General features: G+C 43.8%; 1 protein-coding gene across 2 annotated transcripts in view; it reads right to left on the reverse strand.

Moving 5' to 3' along the window:
* The window catches only part of JAK1 (Janus kinase 1), a 211019-nt gene that overhangs the window by 124441 nt on the left and 68049 nt on the right, over positions 1-18529 (reverse strand). Inside the window, exon 1 of one of the 2 annotated variants that reach the window (XM_032494479.1) lies at positions 1028-1259. The exons of the other annotated variant lie outside the window; for it this stretch is intronic. The gene's annotated coding sequence lies outside the window, so the exon portion shown is untranslated. Of the gene's footprint in view, positions 1-1027; positions 1260-18529 lie in introns of those variants that run through there. 2 annotated transcript variants of the gene reach the window in all.

Raw genomic sequence — 18529 nt, forward strand, 5'->3', positions numbered from 1 at the left:
GGAAGATGGGGTCCTCTTCCATGGACACAAAAGAATTCACAGGAACTATACAATCAAAAAAAAACCAAAGTGAACACCTGGCAATAATCATTCCCTTTATCTAGACTCCTAGAAAAGTTCCTTGGTAAACACACATCCAAGAAACCCACCTCCCTGTAAAGTTGGGGAGTGACCTGAGTGAGGTGTTTACTAGTTTTGCTGAAGTGACGTCTCCTTTTGATACTTGGCGACCACGCGCGGATGGGGTCCGAACATTAGACAAGAAGCAGGAGACCAGCCCCAGTTTCGGTTAATCAGTCCCTTTACAACAGGACTCACAATTCCGAGTGGCTTTCACTGTTCCTTTTCCCGGGCCCTCTCGCCCGGGGTGCGTCTTTCGCACTTTTGGCTGACTGCCTAGGGCCAGGGTCCCAACAGAACCTAAAAGGGGAGGGGGGGCGTTTCCTGAGTCCCCAGACGCCCCTCTGCCCCACACAAGGCCCCAAATCCCACAAACTTTCCCTAGCTGATATGGCAATGAAGCAAAATGTCTTAAGATCCTCAGTCTCCGTCCAGAGACCAGAAAAAACCTCCTGCCCCCGGCAATTCTGCCAGAGAGCTGGCGGTCAAGTTCTCGGTGCAACAGCGAGGGACGTCAAACCTCAAGCCCGCGCCTGTATCTCAGGGTGGTATAAACAGGATGTCAGCGCGCTCCAGGCTTGTTTATGAAAACTTGGTGTGCGCTCTGGGGGAGGGGGCGGCGAGCCTTAACCTTTCCCCTTCGGGCCTGGGGCCCCCAGCTTCCCCAACCTCCCCGCAGCCGGCCGGCTCCGCTCCGCTGGAAATCCCCCGCCTTCCCCCGCTCGCCCGTACCCCGCCCCCGCCCGGCCCCCGGGTCCAGCGCCACCACCGCCTAAAGGCCGGGGGTGCGCGGCGCGCGAGGCCCGAGAGCGGCGGCCGCGTTCCCCGCCAGCGCCGGGCTCCGCGCCCCTCGCCTTGTCGCCCGCGGCCGCGGCAGGCTTCTCCACCTCCACTCGATGACACTCACCACTTCCGTGTGCGCCTGGGCGGGGGTCTCCGGGTCTCTGCGCCGCTCGGGGTCCGGCAGCCCGCTTCCTAAGCAGCCAGCCCCGCCGTGCCCCGGCGTGCACGCACCCGGGGCTGAGTAGGGGCTGCGGGATGGGCTATCAGGGCTGAGGCGCCGGCCGGGGCAGTCCGCCGCTGCGGGTTACTCGGCGGCCGCCGCGGCCTGCGCTAGGCTACGCACCCGCCTCCCGCCCCGCCCCGCGGCCGGCCCCACCTACCACCGGGCGGCCGGCCCCGCCTCCCCATGGCGTCACGCGCGGCAGCCCCGGAAAGGGGGGCGGGGACCGCGATGGAGGCGGTGGCTCCGCGCAGCGCCCAGTGCCTCCAGCCTTCCCACCCCCCCCCCACCCGGCCTCGCTCACGCCCCCGCCCCTCGCTCGCTCCTTTTCAACCACGTCTTCTAGAAACACCAAGCTACGGATGAGAAACCTGCGAGAGCAGAAAGTGAAGTGGTCGGGACTTGGCCATAGGTTGACCCTTCTCGAGTTTGGAGTGCCCTCCACCACATCTTCGTGCACTGCGATGTATTTCTCACGGTCCTCTGCCTCTTGTTCCCACCCAGCCCGAGGTGAGATTGCGGAGTACTTTTAACAGGAACTAAATAAGAAAGTAAATCTGCCAACGTTGACAAGTTACTCCAGATCCAACCTACTCTATTTAAAGAGGTCCTGGAAATTTAAAAACTTATGAGTAGTAATAAAAATAGTTACTGATATCTAATGTGTGTCCAGTGATTTTCATTTTTTACTAATAGTCCCTCAGAGTAGGCTTTATCTTCATTTTATCTGTGAGGAAACAAATCGAGGTTTTATTATCTTAGGGTCACACGACAGTCAGGATTCATTCCCCAGACGGCAGCCTATTGCCAATCATGATGACTTTACTTCCTAAATATGTCTCCAGTCCATTTGTTTCTCTAAATGTTCCAACATGATTCTAGCTGCCACCATCTCTCATTTGAAGTACCACAAACATCTCTTAAAATTGTCACTCTGTATTTAATCCAGTCTCCAATTAATGCCACAGTGAGCTTTTAAAAATTAAAATCCGTTCCATTCACTCCCATGCTTAATATTCGAGCGCCTAGTCTGGGAAAATCTTTGCATGAGAATGTGCCTAGGCCATGCATAGTCAGACTTCTGCAACTCAGTTCACTGAGCATTGAGGCTGCCCCAGCTGCCCTGACTCCACTAACCCCGCTGGAGGATTCCTGAAGACTTGGCGTGGGTCGGGGTTACTACAGTTTACTTCATACTGAGCAAGTGCTGGGTGCGGTACTCAGTGCCTGTCAAAAGAGCATTTGAATCTGGAGTTCTGGCTTTCAGGTCTGGCTCCCACCATTAACCAGCTGTGTTACCCTAAACAATTTGCAATTTACTCGTAAGAGTTGAGGAGCAGACTAACCTCCAGGGTGCCTTCTAGAAAGAGAGAGAGTTCACAGAGAAGACAGGAGAATCAAGCGGGGAAACTCAGGCCAGCTGCCTACGTCGTGGCTGTCTGAGTGCATGTTTGGCCTCACCTGCCGCTCATGGCTGTTTGCATCATTTTCCCCACCTGTTAACTTGGGCGACTACCTTCCTCATAGAGATTATGCTGAAGGTGAACTAAGATGATAACAGCCCTGACACACGTGGAGGGCTTAAGAAGTCATTATGACATTTTTTTTCATCAAGCTGGGCCTTAAAGAGCAGGTGGGAGTGACGAGTGGTGACAGAAACTTGAAAGAATTGTATTTCAGGTAAGGCAAAGGGTACACACACAAAAAGAAAAGCTGCAATAAACCCACTGTGCTCAAGAGCAAATCTGGTTGCTCTGCAGGGTTCATGAAAGGAGGAAGGACCTTGGTTGAGTTCAGATCCATTCCTCCATCCCAGGCATTGCAGCGCATGCTAAGAATTCCAAGAAAAAAAGACTCAGTTCCTGGTGTTACCGAACTAAGTTTGTCAGAAGCTCAGCAAGCCAAACGTTGAGAGGCATGAAGGTTTGCAGCAGAGAAGTAGTTTATTCGCAAGGCAGCCAAGCGAGGAGATTGAACAAATTCAAATCCACTTCGCCAGAGGGGAGGAGCTGGGGGTATTTATGAGTTAAAGAAGTAGAGTGGTCTTTAGCATTGGGAAGGGTGATTGGAGCTAGGAAAAGGGTGAGGTAATCACGTTCTGCACAGGCGTATCTGAGGTAAGTGCTTCTTCATGGGATCCATGTTCAAAAACAGGCATTTAGCCTGTCCTGAGGATGGGTTTTTGGCCCTCCGACGTCAAAAGGTCATTTATTAGGGCCACTTGCACAGGCTGGGTTTTAGGGTCAGCGGTCCCAACTGGCTGGAGCTCAAACTAGACACAACTGACTCCAAGTTCCTGGAAAACAACTTGGGCAAACATCTTATGGTTTAGGTTATGGGAAGCTTGGAGAGTATGCAATTTGCTACAACATAATTAAGGCATACTTGCTCAGTGAAGGTAGGCTCCAAGCAGTGGGGTTTTTAGCAAGCTGTAAGAAAAGCTCAAGAACTTCTGTTAGTCACCAGGATCTGTTAACACTTGGGGCACAGTTTCACTGACCTCTGGCTGCTCACAGTGGAGTGGAGGAGATCGACAAGCAACTATTCAGTATGATTCATGCTCTTCTAAAAGTGATCAAGAGAAGAACTACACAACCCAGTCTGAAGAAACCAAAAAGAAAAGCTGCAGCTTCAAGCAGCAGACAGGTCACAGGAGCCAGGGAGAAAGTGGCACGTTCAGGCTGTACTAAGTATATGCTGTGTGGCTGGGTAATAAGAAAAGATGAGCCTTATGTAAAAACGTTTGCCTAAAAGAATTAAGTATGTTTTTGAGATATGAAAGCAGGTTTTTATTTTAGAAGAATCACTCTAGGGCAGAGTTTCTCATCCTCAGCACTACCGACATTTGGGGCCAGAAAATTATTTGTTATGGGGAGCGGAGGTGCTGTCCTGTGCACTATAGGATGTTTAGCAACATCTCTGTCCTCTAATCACTAGATGCCAATATCAACCCCCCCCACCTTGCTCGCTCCTTCTTCTACTGCCCCCACCCCAACTCCCCAGCTCCCACCTGGTCCAGTTGTGACAACTAAAAATGTCTTCAGACATTGCCAAATGTCCCTTGGGGGACAAAAATCATTCCCTTCGAGAGCCACTAATCTAGGGATAATGTGGAAGATGGATTGGAGGGCAAGGAGATTAATCATACAACATTAAGAGAAGAACAACATGTAAGGCAGTGGACCAGGGAGGGATGCTGGGAAGTTGCCAAAAGCCTGAGGAGACAGAATAGACAGTAGGTGATGACTGATTAGATAAGGGTGCTGAGGAAGAGGGAGGAATCTCACGATTCCCAAATCGTCTAAATTTGTCCAATGAGTTGACCAAGTATGCCTCCAACTAAACTGGATGAGGAATTCAATTTTGTGTTTGAAAACAGAAATGCTTTCAAAAATTACTCTACAGGGAATATACAGAGGAGAGAGAGAGAGAGAGCAGTGTAAAAAGAGGAATAAACATATTTCCTTCTATCATGTAATATGTGGCAAGAAACCTACAATCTGCTACAAATATTCATCTAAGTTGAACTAAACAAATGATGAAGTAGAAGCCTCTTGTTAGGAAATTGTCTTTGAAAAAAAGAAACCTCAAAACAGCAACCATATATACATAGGTTATACATGTAAATCTTCATCAAAAGAGCATGTGCTCCACAGGGAGTTATATTCAATATCTTGTAATAACTTTCAAAAAGAATACGAAAGCAAATATATATATATATATGCATGACTGGGACATTATGCTGTACACCAGAAATTGACACATTGTAACCGACTATACTTCAATTAAAAAAAGAAAAAGAGCATGTGCTTACCAAGTCTATTTCTCTACAAAGCTTTTACCTAGATTAGTAGGGGAAAATAGATTAGATTCAAACAGTGAGGTTCGCCTTTAAAAGGTTATACTGAACAAACCTAAACTAAAACACCATTCTACAAATCATAAAATTCAATTACAAAAAGTTGGAAACTAGAAAAGAGAGGCAAAAACACCTCTAACCTTGCAACCCTAATATAAACAAGCTTATCACATTATGTATTTTCTTGCAGTTATTTTTTTACTAGGAATATTTTTAATATAAGCATAATCATGCTGTACATGTAACTTTATAAATTTTTCCTTAAGTGTGATTTCTAAGCATTGTTCCACTGTACTATAAACGTCTTCATAACTAAAAATTTCTTCATGCAAATAACTTAAAAATTAAATATGTAATATTTAGATACTTAGGAGAGTCACAGAAATGGGAGTATTGAATCAAATGGACTGCATTTTGGTTTTTGTTTTGTTTTATTTTGAGAGGGTAATTATATTCATTTATTATTATTATTATTGTTATTTCTTTTTAATGGAGGTACTGGGGGTTGAACCCAGGACCTCGTGCATGCTAAGCATAGCACTCTACCACTAAGCTATACTCTCCCTCAATATTTTTAGATTCTTGATTCATAGATTCATACTGGCAAGTCACTTTCCAAGATGTTTCCCCAAATTAACACTGCTCTAAAAAATATACACAATGTTAGGTCATGAAACAATGGACATTATAATTTTTTAATGATTTATGCCTCTAATATTTTTAAAATGTAACTTGTTGCTTTAACTTTGAATTTCCATGATTGTTAAAGAGATTAATAATTTTCCATATGCTTTCTCACTAGTTTGTTTTTCATTTTTCTTTTAATTTATCAATGTGTGTGCTGGGGTAGGTAGAAGAAATACTGTCTATTTTGATTCTTTGTCCTTTATCTACTGGGGTCATAGTATCTTCTATCAATTTGTAATAATGAGATCTTTTTTTTGGTGGGGGAGAGGTAATTAGGTTTATTTATTTATTTATTCTTAGAGGAAGTGCTGGGGATTGAATTCAGGACCTATGAGTGCTAAACATGCACTCTACCACTTAAGCTATACCCTCCCTGCCAATAATGAAATCTTTAACAAAAATAGCAATGGTTTCTCTGTCATACTGGGTTTTTTTTTTCCCAGCTTTATTGAGGTATAATTGAAAATAAAATTGTAAGATATTTAAAGTACACATCTTGATGATGACTGTGAAAGGATTCCCCCCAACTAGTTAATTAACACATCCATCACGTCACATATTTATCTTTTGTCTGTGTGTATGAGAATGTTAAAGTTCTACTCTCAGCAAATTTCAGTTAACACGATATAGTGTTGCCAACTGTAGTCACCATGTTATACATTAGATCCTCAGAACTTACTCATCCTACAGCTGAAAATTTGTACTCTTACCAAAACCCCTATACTTCTCCAACCCTCAGCCCTTGGCAACCACTATTCTATTCTCTGGTTCTATGAGTATGATTTTTTTTTTTAATTCCACATATAAATGATGCCATCAATCTCTCTTTCTCTTTCCAGCTTATTTCACTTCATATAATACCATCAAGGGCCTTCAGTGTTGTTAAAAATACCAGGATTTCTTTCTTTCTCAGGGCTGAATAATATCCCTTTGTATATATATATATACCATATTTTCTGTATCCATTCATCAGTGGATGGACACTTAAGTTGTTTCCATATCTTGGCTATGGTGAATAATGATGCAATGAACATGGGAGAGCAAAAATCTCTTTGATATACTGTTTTCGTTTCCTTTGGATATGTCTACCCAGAATGGAACTGATGGATCATATGGTGGTTCTACTTTGAATTTTTTGAGGAAAACTCCAGTTTTCGATACTGGCTGTATGAATATACATTCCCAGCAACATACACAAGGATCCCTATTGCTTCACACCCTCAACAACACTTGCAATCCCTTGTCTTTTTGATAATAGTCATTCTTGTGGTATTGTGGTACTGATTTGCATTTCCCTGATGATTAGTGATGCTGAGCACCTTTTTATGTAAATGTGGATCATCTGTATGCCTTCTTTGGAAAAACGTCTACTCATTTCCTCTGCCAGTATTCTAATCAGACTGTTTTTTATTTTTGCTATTGAATTATGAATGTTCTTTTTATATTTTGGATATTAGTCTCTTATCAGATAAACAATTTGCAAATACCTTCTCCCATTTTGTAGGTTCCTTTTTCATTTTGTTGACGGTTTCCTTCGCTGTGCTCCAGGAGTGTCATACTCTTTTGCTATATATTTTTCCAGCATACTATTTGCTCTCTAAAAAACTGTCCTTGTAAAAGTTTTCCATTTTCTTGTAGTCCAACTATGTTGAATTGTTGTGGGTTTTTGGTTTGTTGTTTTTTTGTCTGCATTGTGCTTTCATCTGTGATTCTTTAGGAAATCATCTCCTCTTTTTAGGTTAGATAAACAAATACAACAAATATTTGGTGAGTACCACTATGTGCCAGGCACTATTCTGCACTGCAAATACAGCAGTGAAATAAAACAGGAAAGACTCCTAGTTGGGGAGGATAGTTGAAAACAAGTAAATGAATAAATAAAATAATGTCAGATAGTGATACTTGCTAAAGGGAAAAAAAAAGAGATTTAAGGGCTAAAAAAGTGAAGGGAAATGGCATAATGTTCATTGTACATTTCTCTAGGTTTTACATAGCTAAATGTTTTTAATATCTAATATTTAAACCATCTAAAATTTCAACGCATGCTCTGAAGTGTCTAAAGTGCTCTCTTTTTATGATTGAGACTGTCATTTATCTTAAAAATATAGTATTTAATAAATTTATGCTTTTTATGTAACAATCCCTCTCCCTCATCCCACCCTCCAAAAAGAGGAAGTGTAAAGTTAAGTGTTAAATCTTTTATCTCTGAACTAAACTTAGACAGTAACTCGACAAGTCTTTTCCTATATGCTCTCTGATGCCCTGAATTTGGCTCCATCTCTGTTGGGGAAATGATTACACTTACAAGAAAGAGATCCTTTCCCATTGCTGAGTACCATGAAAACAGAAGGTCATCAAAAACACTTACTCATAAGGACAAATTGAGTGTAAGAAAAAGAGTCTGATTAAACGTAACAGGAAGGATTACCGTTTTTTGCCTAGCAGAAATTATGGGTGACATAAGAGTAAAAAACCAACACACGTTTGCTAAAAGCATAATCCGAGAAAGGATAAAAGATGAAAGCAAATGAATCGTATACCCACGCTTATGAACACCCACTCTAAAACCTTTTCAGACTAAAATTACGGAAGGAATACTGTCCAGAGTAGAACTTTGATGCCTCGAGGCATCACGTGTTGGATACAGTATTGGTTCTGCCCTCAAATTATTGCCTGAGGTAAACCTTGATTCCTCAACCCACTCCAGTAACTCACGAGGCTCTTCTTCCTCAGATACTTCAACTCTCATACGATGTCAACTCTGTCCTCAGCCCAAGTGTCCCAGGGCCGAGTAGTAAGTTTGACTTTGGAGTAATACGGAACTAAGTTTGAACTTCAGCTCAGCTCCACCGCTTCCTAGCTGTGTGCCCCAGGCAAGTTCCTAAATTAATCCTTAGTTTCCTCACATGTAATGAGAATACTACTACCCAGCCCATTTACCTCAGTAAATGATAATGAAGATTAGGTAAGGAGCCACATACAAACTCACCATTCCGACTACATGATGGTGCATGAATCCCGCTGCATTAGCTGGTTACTTGGCCATCAAGAGGCAGGTAAGACAGGATTAGATAGGCAAGAGGTTTACTGGGAAGGACCTGTGAAGGATAAAGGGGGAGGAGGCAGGAGGAGCAGGGAAAGGCTTCCAGACTCCGATGCAGCTCTGCTCTCTGCGGAAGAAGAGAGGAAAAGAGGGAAGATGAGGGAGAAAGAGCACAGTTCCCAGAAAGCTTCAGGTAGTCTGATCTGGAGTCCTCAGCCAAGGTGGCCACTGCTCCCTGGAATCCACCTGCCTTGGTGGGCTTGCCGTGCTGTCACTGGCCTGGGAAGCCCGGTCTCCATGCAAACATGGTGGTGGATGCACATAGGAACTGGCTGGAGCCCTGTGCCAGTCAGGCTCCCCACGTGAGGAGATCTGAGCAGGGCACTTTCTCGGTGGCTACATCCTACTCGATGCGCTACTCAGATCTGCTTCTAAGTGCAGGTGCAGGCAGCAGGACCTCCGTGGTTTTGCAGACCTTTGCCTACGGGGACACTTAGAAAAGATGGTTGCTGAGACAAACGATGGCCAGGTCCCTGCCACTGGTCTCAGAGACACAGCTGGTTCTCATCCTCTCTCTTCCGTCCATTCTAAATTCCTCTTACCCTTAGCGATCACTTCGGCAGGTCCTGGTGCAGTGACCCAACTCTTCATTCCTGAGCTGTCCGAGCCCTTTGCAATTACACCTGTCCCAGACTGGGAGTGATACGCACATCCACTCGTGGTTTCAGTGGGGCAACAAAGGACCAGGAGAGGCCCAGGTGGGACTCCTGGGTTCTACACCTGATCCTCCCAAACCCCCTGTGTAAAAGGAACTCCACACCCTCCTGCTGATGAGGATGGATTCCCCCTGCCATGAGGTGACTATTTTCCCCTGCTGTTTCCTGGAGACAGGAATCCAGAGGGCCTGGTGACAGCTACAATTTATACTTCAGTAAGATCTTTGTTCTGTCCCCTGGCAAAAGCATACCTCCTGGAGGGGCCAGGACCTCTAACAATTGAAGAGTCCAGAATGCAGGGACAAGAAAGACAAAGTCCCCCAGGGGGTCATTGGGAGTGACGGCTAGCAGCACCCCTTCTACTCTGACCCCTTGTTCCTGGATCCTTTTACTCTTGTAATTGTGGACATGGTGTCGCATAAAGGTCTCTGATTTAGAGCATATTCTGCAAGATGACGACCTAGCCTTTCAGAGGTTAATTCTGCTCTCTCACTTCAGGCGTGCCTTCCCGAGGCCTTCCAGCACTCTGTGAGGTCAGCTGCTCCTGATGGTTTCTTGTGTGATATACATGATCACAGGACCCCAGGGCCACGGGCCGGCCCACTCTTTTCTAGATTTTATGTAGTACCTTTGTTGGCTACATATTTGCCCTAAGGACATCGTGACCTATTAACCCTCTTGCAATTCCTACAGATCAAGCCCCTTTGGCTGCTCCTGTGACCTTACTGGTAATTACGGTAACTGTGAACTCTTGGCTTCTGGAAGTTAAGTACTTCCGATTGGTCTCTGTTACTTGGGAGGGGCTCCATTGTGCCCATGGTTCCTAAGGAGCCCAGCTCTGGGACCACTCACCTGTGTTGAGCCCTGGCCTTCAGAAGTGGCCTGCACTTTTTAGTGATGCTGGTACCCGTCTCTGTAGTGCATTCTTAATGGTTTAGGTGAATGGTGTGTTCTTTGGGCCTCCCATGGAACGTAATCCTCTGGTGGGTCTTCTGGCCTTTCATAATATTTCCCTTCTAGCATGCCCCTTTCTCTAAGTTCTCAGTCCTTCCTCTGCCTTCTGCCAGGGCAACTCAAGCTTCTCCACTTCACTCAGGTTTGGCCATCACTTTTTCCAGCCTTCTAACAGCCATCTCATACTGTATTTGTCTCATCCTCTAAGGTCTCTGCTAAACTAAATCCTAGGTCTTGAAAAGAGGCCCTTAGGTCTGACTCCAGAAATATTTATATTTCTCTTAAGCAAAGCAAAGCAAAGTCGGTTACCTACGTAACTGACTGTATTTCTCCCTTTGATGGTTATGAAGCTCAGAATCAAATTTTAGTCATATGTGTATTATATACAGGAACTTATAACACGTACTTTATATACTATCCTCACAACAGCTTCACCTTTCCTTTCACTTATTTAATTTTCACTTAATCATTTATTTTCACTTCACACTTACTCTTTCTCTTGCATTTATTCAGCACACTATTTGCTTAACCCTGTGCTAAGTACCTGTATATTAACTCATTTAATCTTGGTTTCCCCTGTTGTGGGATCTTGGAAAGGATACTGAGTTTCTATAAGCTTTGCTTTCTTCATCTATAAAGAAGATAATCATATGTCCACTTTATAGGATTATCATAAGGATTAATAATGATAGTTAACATCATTAGTTATCAGAAGACACTCAAATATTTTTGCCCCCCCAAAATCAAAATATCTAATATAATTATTTTACAAGATGTCAACAGAGTAAAGTCTGAAAAGATAAACACCAGTTTATCATAAAAACACTCAATATACAGAGCAGAACAAGTACTGCTAATCTTATTTATGATGGCTTTAATCTAATTGAAGGTTTTTGTGGTTCCTGTAATTAACAGCTCTAAAATAGAATCAATAAAACTAAGTTATAATGAATACCCCATACAGAAGGGCTCATTTAAGGATTTTTTAAAATATAGGACAAATAAGATGATGGCCACCCCAGAAGGCAGTGAGCTCAATACTTCACTGCAAAATGTACTCAGTTTTACAGGAATATCAGATTGCTTTGGACTGACTTACTAGCTATAATAACGAGGCTTATCCTACCCCAGGGACCTAGTATACTGCATTAATAATGAAAACACTTCGAAGAAACGCTATTCTGACAACCCAGCTTAGTGCCCTGAAAAGACCACTGGACCAGAAAGCAGGAAACTGGAAAGCTAGGCGAGGTCTGCAACAGACTATAAAGAAGCATAAGACAGTCTGGTTAACCTCTCTAACCTCACATCTCTCTGGGTTAGATCATGATTTTATGATGCCCACCAGCATCAAAATTCTGTGTGTCTCTTTTTTAACCTCATAGTATCCATGTAAAACATATTAACCAAGAAATCAGATTTGCATTTGAAGTGAAAAGCCTAAATGACATGCTCAAAAGCAATAGGAAAATAAATTATAGCCTAAGAATTAGATTTAATTCTTTCCTAAGTTCTAATTTTCTGGGGCTTTTTGGTAGAAGCACGGTATCTAGGATATCATGTATTCTCAGAAGTCTAGGCCGAACAATTCAACTCAATCCAACAAATACTTACTCAGTACTAGTATTTGCTAAGCACATACTAAGTTTGCAAGTTTCTGAGAATATAACACAGGACACATACGATCAGTAACAATCAACTGAACAGCTATGTATATAAAGTACTATATGTACTCAGCCCTTAGGAGGGGTGGCCAGGTTTCCTGCCCTCAGGGACTGGAGGCTGTAGTGAAAAAGGAAAGACACCCAACTGAAAAATAAATGATCAAGTGTCAAATTGCTGATACAGGTAGGAAATGTCTTAAGATTTCAGAAACAGAACACATCACTGGAAATCCAGGTGGACTTCCTGGAGGATGAAATGTGAGTTGAACCTTGAAGGGTACTGAAAAACAGACAGAGAAGTGTTTAGGCCTATTTAGTTGGTATTTATAGCCTTCTCAGAATTGTTAAGATTAGATTTATGTTTATGTGTGAAATGCATTTGTGTTGTCTTCACTCAGTTTTAGGTACCATGATGGCAGAAGCCACATATAATATTTATATTTGATTCAGCACAATATTTTTATGGAGTGCCTACTATATTTCAGGTACTGTACTAGGTAAGCTGTGAAGGGGAGGGAAGGGCAAAGAAGAAGAGAGGAAGGAATTGGAGATCTAGCTCAGAAGCCTGCCTCTCAAAGATCTAGGTAAGCGTGGTCTGGCTTCTACCTGGCTTGTGGAAGTACAGAGCCCTTTCAGGAGCTGGGTCACTTCCAGAGGGACTCCTCCACCCCCTCACATCTCATCTGTCCTGCACAATGTTGAAATGAAACTCTGCCTCCTCCTGGTTTTCCCGTCAAAGGCACGCACACAAAAGCTGCCTGGGTTTGGCAACAATCATTGGAGATAGAAGTACTTGGAGGGAGGAATCACAGCTGTTGGGCTGCTAGCTGCTCTCTCCCTTTTCCTCTTGCCCTCCTCCCTCCTCTCTTCTTACTCGCTCCATCCCAGGTTGCCCCCCAACCAAAATCCCACACTCTCCCTGTAGAAGCACAGCAAGTTGCCGCTCCTCCAAAATCCAGGTCCTCGGGTCTCACTTTCTGCTTCAAGTACGCTCTAACCTATTCTATTACACTGAATTTTCCAAACCTAGATGCTTCTATCCCCAAGAGGAATTCTGGCGCCAGCTATTAAGCGAGAGTGATAGTTTCTCCACCTTGTTACAAAGAGCTAAGTGCACTGGTGACTCTTAAGAGAAACCCAAAGTGCTGTGGAGGGACAGGAGGAGGAGGGAGTGCGGCAGATGGGTTAGGAAGGCTTTCTTGGCCCCTTCTAAGTGATCTCTCTCTCTTCCAAATTCATACAACATTGATTGCCTGCCTCACTCCTTTGACACTTGTCCTCTGCTGCCTTCTATTGCTATTTCTCTTTCCATCCGTCCATGTGTTTTGCCTCCCTGACCAGATTTTTCACAGCTTCAACACAGCAGCTTTTCCCATTTCTCCCAAGAACTCTTCTGGGTAATGGGCCTCACTGATGGGTCTGAGTGAGTCTCAGCCTGCAGGAGCTGCATGATTTGCCTAGTCCCTAAATTTCCCCTCAAAAGGCTACATGACAGTTTTTTTGGGTTTTTTGAATTAAAATAAAATACCTCAAAGAATATATTGAATATTTTTGACCAATTTGCTTGAGATGTCTGGAGATGTCCACTCATGTTACACCAACCAGCAGCTGGAAAGGACTAACGTGTATTGAAGTACCCCTAGGGATCAGCCATCTGCTTCAATTCTCACCATCATCTTTTGAGATGGGATGAGGGGATTTGCCAAAGGTCACATCACTACAGAGCAGGAACTAGAATTTTAATCCAAGAACACCTAGCTTCAAAGTTCCCATTCTGTCCACTACCCCACATCTCTAAAGTAATAATGCTTATTTAAAGACATTCAGATTCTCACTATTAAAAAGAAAAGTGGTTATCCACTAAGATACAGACCACCCCAATAGTTCGAGTCCTGCAGCAGCAGAAAGAAAACTGACTATGAACTTGAACAAATGGTTTCACCTTTCTGAGCTTCAGGTTACTCATCTGCACACACACAATCTTACAGAGTTGATGTCAACGCTAAATTAAATTATATAGAGAGACATATATGAAATATCTGGGAAGCAGTGTTAAGTGGAATGGCTGCTTCCTTTTACAGAATGTAAAATGGGAGTTGACACTCAGGTCTGACATTCAGCTTGGTTGGGCATGTGTTTTTCAATTGGGTTAACACGCTACGTTATTTGGGAGGGGCACTAGCTGAATCACACAAGAGCATAGTAATCATGAACTCAACGCCACCCAGCAGCAACCACAGTTCTTGGAGGGAAACTGGCGCTGCTGTCAACATCCTTTGAAGCCCTTCTCCACATTAACTACCATCACCTCCTAAACAAGGTGCTGTCAGATGGTTGCTATCAGCCGAGCTAGGAGGTAAGAGGGTTTAATGTATGAGCGTTATAAAAGGTGAGGAACTTTTGAGGGCTGGTGTGGGGAGATGGAAGCACTCTTCCCAGCTCCCCAACTACTCCAAGTCCTGCTGACTTGTGTTTCTGAGAGCACAGGTTTGGCAGTGAATCAGAGCCGGGTTTTAGCTCTGCCCACTCCTACTTGTGTAACTTTGAGTTTTAAGTCTCAGTTTTCCCATCTATAAAATGGGGGTGATGATGTTTTCTGTCTTCTAAGGTTGCTGTGAAGATAAAGTTAAATAAGGAAGAATTTAAAGCACTTAGTACAGTATCTGACACATTGTAAGCCCTTAAAAAATTGGTTATTATCTTATTATTAACAGGGACCATGGCCTTGAAGGTCTAAGATGCACAGCAATAAAAAAGGAAAGAAAAGAAAGGCTCACTGTTGCTAGAGGATCAAGTTCAATGCCACAGTCAGGCATATAAGGTCTACCATAATCTGCCCCCAAGGCTCTGCTTTACCCCATGGTTACCTGCACAGACTCTGCAAAAACCTCCTTAGCTCCCCCAGGCAAGGAGAATTCCTCCTTTAGTTTCCCAGAATGTTTTCCATATCTTTCTATACCTTCCCTTATCACAATATATTCTCACTATTTGTTTGCATCTATCTCCACTCTACCCTACAACATCCCAGGCTGAGTTTATGGACAGTGGAAACCATATACCATCTTTGTATTTTTAGCCATTAGGCACTCTGTAAGTCTAGGTTGGATGGATGGTGGATGGATGGATGGATAAGGAACAAGTACAACATAGTGACTTGGTAAAGGAATTAGGGCTAGGTACCCAGGGGACAGGGAAAGACAGTCTGTCTGCTTCATAAATTTTCCTAAGCCTGGGTCAAAGCACAAGTCTAGACAATATGACATTTGCAGAATTGTTTGCCTGCTGAAGTGGCTGGGCAATTTATGAGTGCCTTCTAGGGAAAGCATCACCGGGTAGGGACTGCTGTTAGGGCCAGTACCAGGCAGAACACCTTTGTAAGCAGGGAGCCAAGACAGGATGATGCCTCTAAGTCTTCCAGCGCCTTCAAAGTTAACATGTTAGGCAATTAGGAGCAACAAGTTTTTCCAGGTGTGGTCAGTTGACAGCAGGGCAGACAGACTTGTGGACACAGACCGTCCTCCCTGTGATTATGACCACTGTAAACAATGATACAAGATCTAGAGATAGAAAAGGGATATGCAGTGTGATTCCCACAGAGGACAGACCATCTGAGGATAACATTTCAAAGTACCTAGAACATAAAATACTTCAGAACACAAGGCAATATAGAGGGAGATTTATATCTTGACTTTTCAGGAAGCATGCTATTTTCATTTTATTTTATTCTTTTTGTTAAAGGTAACTGAAAATAATATTTAATTATTGATCATTTATTATGTACTTTACACTTTTTTTTTAAGTGATGTGCTGCTATTTACAATAGCCAAGACATGGAAACAAACTAAATGTCCATGTACAGATGAATGGATAAAGAAGATGTGGTGTATACACACACACACACACACACACACACACACACACACACACACACACACACACACACACACAATGGAATACTACTCAGCCATAAAAAGAATAAAATAATACCATTTTGCAGCAACATAGATGGACCTAGAGATCGTCATACTGAGTGAGCCAGAAAGAGAAAGAAAAATACCATATGATATCATTTATATGTGGAGGGGACACAAATGAACTTATTTACAAAACACAGACAGACTCTAAGACATAGAAAATAAACTTATGGCTACCAGCAGGGAAAGGGGGTAGGAAGGCATAAACTGGGATTTTGAGATTTGTAGATACTAACTATATATATAAAATAAACAACAAGGTCCTACTGTACAGCACAGGGAACTACATTCAATAGCTTGTAATGGTCTATAAGGAAAAAGAACATGAAAAGGAATATATGTATATATATAAAACTGAATTACTATGCTATACACCAGAAATTAACACATTATAAATCAACTATACTTCAATAAAAATAAATAAGTTTCTTAAAAAAGAGAGTCTCTTTATGTGATCATGGGAGGAACAGACATCACTTAGATGCTACAAGTGATCCATGTCATCATGAGGAGCCTGGATGACCACACCACGTACCAATTGCTCTTTGCCAATCAGACCAAGGACATTTTGCTGCAGCCGGAGCTGGAGGAACCGCAGAATGAACATTTCACTTGAAGCTCCGGTACATGGCAGTCCCTGAAGCCTGGGACTACAGGTGCGGCTCTGTGATCAAGGAGATGACCCAGGACCACATCCAGCCCTGGAGAAGGAGCCTCTGGTCCTCTGGCCCTGAGCCAGCATGCCTGCCTGCCCAGCCTGGACCACACGGTCACTCCCAGGAGCAGTGCTTCCCCTTCTGATGGCTGGGCACTGGCAGCATCCCACCCTAAACCCTCACCATGTCCTGCCTGCACCCGGTCCTCCCCTGCCAACGTTCCCTAACACTGTGGCCCCAGGTTCAGCCCAGCCTGCCTGTGTCCTGGGTGGTCACCCAGCTGGGCTGACCTGACGGGTCCCTTTGGAAGCAGAGCTCTATTTCAGGTGGGCCACCGCTGGCAAGATTCAGGGCGAGTTCCTGCCTGGCTCTCACTCAGCCCTGTCCCTGTCCTGAAGACTCTCTCTCTCTCTCCCTCCAACTCCCCCCTGCCTCCCTGCCCTCTTCTCCCACTACAGAGGTAAGGCTGCCATCACCCTTCTCCACCCATCCCTCCCTGCAGGAGACCACAGTCTGGAAATAAATGCAGGGGCAGCCCAGGGCTGCAGGGGCCAGGGACTGCCCCAGCCACTACTTGCACCTTTGCCTGCCACCCCTCACTGTCTGCCTCAGAGCCACGGCTAGGCCTCAGCAGCACCTGATACCACGTGAGATGATAACACCCACGAGTCCTGCCAGGGAGTGGCAAGGGTACTAGGGGTGAAAGGCTACTTCCCACCCGAGGGTCTGGGCAGGCCCTGGCCAGCAAGGAGCTTGGCTCTTCTTGTGGCTGGAATGGAAAAAGATGCTGGCTGAGGGCCCGTCCAGCTGGCATGTGGGCCTTCTTGAAACCCTGGCATTTTCCCCAACACACCCAACGTTCAGGCAATCTTAGGAGTTCCAAGCTGTCAACTTAGCAGAGTCTGATTCACCTGGGGGAGGGAGACTAGGGTGGGAGATTGATGGCAGAGCTCTACCCCTCCTCCTGCCCTCACCCTCAATGATTTTGAGCAGTGCCTCTTGTCTGAGGGACATTCTCAGTGACCTCCAGATTGCATTTAGACAACAGCTGTGTTGGCCTCTTGCATATCAGCTTTTACAGAGTTATTTATAAGCAGGAAAAAAAACAGAAATAAAACCTTGCTGATAATAGGAAAAAAAAACCAGATAAATGAAAAGACAACCCACAGAATTGGAGAAAATATTTGCAAATTTTATATCTGATAAGGGTTTAATATCCAAAATATATAAGAACTCCTACCACTCAACAAAAGGCAAACCACCCAGTTTTTTAAATGCTCAACATCACTAGTCATTGGAAAATGCAACTCAAAACCACTGAGAGATACCACTTCATATGTATGAAGATGGCTATTAAACAAATAAAGAGCAAAAATGGAAATAACTAGCGTTGGCAAGGGTGTGGAGAAACTGGAACCTTCACACACTGCTGGTAGGAATGTAAAATGGTGCAGTCCCTGTGGAAAACAGTTTGGCAGTTCTTCAAGAAGTTAAACATAGAATTAGCATGTGACACAGCAATTCCACTCCTAGTACATACTCAGAGGAATTGAAGAGAAGGACTCAAGAACAGGTATTGTTTGCCAATACTCATTGCAGCACTACTCACAGTAGCCAACAGGTGGAAACAATCCAGTGTCCATCAACGGACGAATGAACAAAATGTGGTATATACATATAAAATTCAGCCATTAAAAGGAATGAAGTTCTGATACACACTACAACCTTGAAATAAACCAGATACAAAAGAACAAATACTGTAAGAAACACACAGAGACAGAAAGTACATTTGTGTTTATCAGGGGCTGGAGGGAGGAATAATGGGAAGTTATTGCTTGATGGGAACAGAGTTT

Source organism: Camelus ferus, chromosome 13 (assembly GCF_009834535.1).
Source record: "Camelus ferus isolate YT-003-E chromosome 13, BCGSAC_Cfer_1.0, whole genome shotgun sequence".
Lineage (NCBI taxonomy): Eukaryota > Metazoa > Chordata > Mammalia > Artiodactyla > Camelidae > Camelus > Camelus ferus.